A 4,508-nucleotide genomic window follows, 5' to 3' on the forward strand; every position below is an offset into this window, starting at 1 on the left:
GAAAAAGTTTTAGGTACAGGCAGTGGTGATGGTTGCAAAACATCGTGGATGTATTTAATGCCAGTGAATTATACACTTGTAAGTGGTTGAAATGTAAACATTGGGGCCGGCCCGGTGGTGCACTGGATAGTGCGCCGCTTGGGAAGCGCAGCGGCGCTCCCGCCCGAGGGTTCGGATCCCACATGCAGACTGGTTCCCGCTCACTGGCTGAGCGAGGCGCGGGAGCAACGCCGAGGGTTGCAGTCCCGTTGCCGGTCCCCGGTCCGGTACGGGGGCAACACTGAGGGTTGCGATCCATTGCCGGACACGGACAAAGACAAAAAAAAAAAAAAAAAAAAAAAAGAAATGTAAACATTGTGTTATGTATATTTTACCACAATAAACCCTGCCGCCTCCCACCCCCCCCCAAAAAAGCTATCTCTGGGCTAATTCAAAAGTTTGATTATTTTCTACAAGAAATGCACTGACCCTGTGCTTTGTGTTAGTACAGAAGGGAGAAAAGATATTGGACCTCTTCTAGCTCATTCTTCATGATTATTTTTACTTTATCTGAAGTAACACTTCAATTTTCAGACTCAAACTTCACAACCACAAACCACAAAACAAAACAATTAGCACCAGGACAAAAAACCCAAGCCAAAGCAAAAGAAACCACATAATAAATAAATCAGGAACTTGGAGAAGTGAAATAGTGGTGAGAGTAATATGAATATTTCCCTCTTTCTGCTGGATTCTAAGAACTTCTTTTACATCACTGTTTATTCAAAGGAGGCTGTTTCAGCTTTGGGGCCTGAAAACTGATAATGTAATTTCTAGCAATAAAATCATTATTTATTTATTTATTTTGGAGGCTGGCTGGTACAGGGATTGAACCCTGGACCTTGGTATTATCAGCACCATGCTCTAACCAACTGAGCTAACCAGCCAGCCTGCAATATAGTCATTATTTTATTTATTTATTTATTTATTTTTATTTATTTATTTTTTTCCTTTTTGTCTTTTTTCGTGACCGGCAACGGATTGCAACCCTCAGTGTCGTGCCCATACCGAACCGGGACCGGCAACGGGATCGCAACCCTCGGTGTTGCGCCCGCACCTGGCTCAGCCAGTGAGCGGCCGGTCTGTATGTGGGATCCGAACCCTTGAGCGCCGCCGCGCTCCCAAGCGGCGCACTGTAGCAGTGCGCCACCGGGCCGGCCCAATATAGTCATTATTTTAAATGTCACTAAATGTCACTAAAACATAACTGGAGGTCCAGTGGGTTAAATTAAATTACGTATGGGATTGGCCAGTTAGCTCAGTTGGTTAGAGGATGGTGCTGATAACACCAAGGTTCAGGGTTTGATCCCTGAACCAACCAGCCACCCCCCAAATATTATATGTAGATAGAGTGTATTTTGTGCACATATAAATACATGGTAACTTAATGACTTGAAAGACTTTTGGAAAATAACTGATATTTTAACGGTATCCTGCTGAAGGAATTATATTGATTTGGGAAGAGGCATGAGTAGTCGAGAAATCAACTTTATTGAGGTACAATTTACAGATCACAAAATTCACTAATTTTTAAGTGTACATTTCAATGATTTTTAGTAAATGTACCAAATTTTGCAACCATTACCATAAGCTAGTTTTAGAGCATTTCCATCAGAGACAATTTCATTTTAATAACTTATAAAGACTGTCCCTCGAGTGGACTCAGTGATGGAATATATAGTGGAAAGATCCTGGGCTCTGTAGTTCAGACTCTGAAGACCTGCTTCAGTCCCTTGCCAGCCGCGCATCATCACTTCACCTCTTGGGGATTCCCTGTCCTGCACCTAGAATAAGAGAATGATCCCTCTCACCAAATGAAGGTATTCTGAAGATCAAGTGAGAAAACAGGTAAAACAAGCTCTTGTTATAGAAAGTCACCATTTCATTGTCAATGTTGTACAATTCTATATAGGAACTAATGTTTCATTCATTCATCCACCCATCTTTCAAAAAATAATTGGGGCCTACTATGCCTCATAGCATGAAAGCCACTGAGAATACAGAAACACTGTAAATGAGACTGGCCTGTGGCCAGCCACCAAAAAAAAAAAGACTGACCTGGCCCTTGCCCTTGTAGATCTTATAATCTAATAGGACACAGGAAAGTAAACTATTTCAAGGCATAAGGTGGTAATTTGTTAATAGTCAATTAAATAGGCCCTATAAATAGTTTCAAAATGCAAAACTCAGTAAGCGGTCAAACAATTTCAGGCTTTCCTTTTAATCCATTTATCCATCCACAAGAAGAAATAAGTGTGGAACTTATTACAATGTGCTGCAAGTCATCGTTATTACTACTGACAATCATACCTCACATTTGCCCAGCACTTTTAACATAGACCACATCACTCCTCTGTTCAAAACGCTTCCCTGTCTCTCCACTTCATTTGCAGTAGTACCCAAAGTCCTTATGTTAGCCTTCAAAACCTGCATGATTTTCTCCCCTCCTCAACTCCATTCTAGCTATTCTGGTCCACTGGCACTTCCTTGTTTATGGTCTCCCTACACTAGAATGTAATCTCCAGGAGGGAGCATTTCTCTGACTCTGTTGCATGGTTTTTCCTGGTCGACCCTCACATCTGGTTACCAATAAACTTTACAAAATTTAAAAAAGAATGTAATTTCTAGATGGCTAGAAGGGCAAGGAATTGTTCTGGTTCCCTGCTATGTGCCTGGCACATGGTAGGTGCTCAACAAATTTGTCAAATGAATGGATAAACTAGTTAGTGGGATAGTCCAGAATAGCTGACTCCCAGGCCCCAGATCTCTTCATTGGATCAAGACGTAAAAACCAAAATTACTCCTGACCTCAGCAAGAATAGGAATTTTGCTGTCATCCTAATGAAGGTATTGGGCTTTGTTGAGAAGGGATGCAGAGGTGGAGAGAGATGTAAGACTCTGCAAATTGGGTTGTACACAGATTGACAGGAAGCATTTTATCACTCCAAACTTGTTTTTCCCAATTAATCAGTATCAACCCTTCCTCTCTAGGAACAAAGACCTGATAAAAAAGAACAGAAAATAAAAAATCAATCTAGTTTAGCAGTTTGTTTTTGCTGTGTATTCCCCTGGATTTTGCTCCCTGACCTGCATACAAGAAATACTAAGTGACCCAAACACATTTTCTCTTCCTGATCAAGAGTGAGTTATTCATTGTTGACTCTAAGAAACCTAGTTCTTTAAACGGGCTGAAAAATACTCTTATTCTCAAACCTCTGAATTGTGAGGGCTCGTATAACAGCCTCCTTCCCCTCCAGCCTTCCAAAGTCTTCCAGTAATTTGTGCCTGACTTGCTCATTCAGGCTCTCAGTTAAATAAAGTACAAATTCATATCTCGGCCATGATACATTATCAAGATGTATATTTAAAACCACTGCAAAAAACTATCATTAACCAGATTGGCACCAATACAATACTTTGTTTTGATTTTAGCCAAGCATTCTATCTGATTAATTTTTTTCTCCTTAACATCTAATTGGGCATTATAGAAGAAAACCTTTTGGGCTTTAGAGTTACCACCTTAGACTTCTTTTTTTTTTTTTTCAACAAAATAAAGCAAAAGATTGCCTTATATGGAAATTAGTGACTGTAATTTAGTAGTATTTTACAATAGCTAATCCACATCCTCTTGAATGATACGGCCACAGTTTTATAACCTACTTTTGAAACTTGTTTGCCATATTCAGCTTGATATTGTGTACCTTTTCTACATTAACTTTACATTTTGGTTAATTACCTTTCAATTCAGTAATCTATCTATGTACTTCTAAAAGGAGCCTCCGCTGGTAATCTCAGAAGTCCAATTGCATGCTTAGATAACTGCAAATAATAATAAGAACAGCTAAGTGTCCAAGAACTTGTTTCTATTTCTTCATTCCTGAAATCTAACTAGATTGAACTCAATCAAATAAGATTAAATAGGATAATCATATAAAATTAAATTGCCAAGAAAATGAAACTAAAAGAATTAAATATTATTTAAAAACTACTGAATTAAGTTTTAAACATGTCTATCCTTCTGTGGAAATAAGAAGTGGTCCTCATTACAGGAAGATCCTTTTAAAGATGACATATGTCTGGAGTACAGAGGAAAAGTCTGAGTACAGAGGAAAAGTATTTCCTCTTCCTTTCTGTATCTAGTCAATTTTCCTCAACATTTGCCCTGAATTTACATTTCACTGTTTTTTCAAGACTTAAATCCATTCCATAAGTATTTATAAGCACTAGTGTGTCCTAATCAGTGCTGAGAATTGTAAAGATGGATTCGGGGCCTTCTATATCAAAGCCTTAAACTGTCTATCTAGCTTTGTTTATTCTAGAACAGGGTTTCTTAACCTTAGCACTATTGACATTTTGGGCTGGATAGTTCTTTGTTGTTGGGGGCTGTTCTGTGCACTGTAAGTTGTTTAGCAGCATTCTTAGCTTCTACTCACTCGATGTCAATAGCATCCCCAAGTCATGACAATAAA

At 39.0% G+C, this 4,508-nt stretch overlaps 1 non-coding gene across 1 annotated transcript; it reads right to left on the reverse strand.

Annotated features, from left to right (window-relative positions):
• Window positions 1-852: 852 nt before the first annotated feature.
• TRNAI-GAU lies at window positions 853-926 on the reverse strand. The gene has a single exon. It is a non-coding gene; the product is annotated as a tRNA-Ile (tRNA).
• Between the last annotated feature and the right edge of the window lie 3,582 nt (window positions 927-4,508).

This window comes from Galeopterus variegatus, unplaced genomic scaffold (assembly GCF_000696425.1).
Source record: "Galeopterus variegatus unplaced genomic scaffold, G_variegatus-3.0.2 Scaffold1779, whole genome shotgun sequence".
Lineage (NCBI taxonomy): Eukaryota > Metazoa > Chordata > Mammalia > Dermoptera > Cynocephalidae > Galeopterus > Galeopterus variegatus.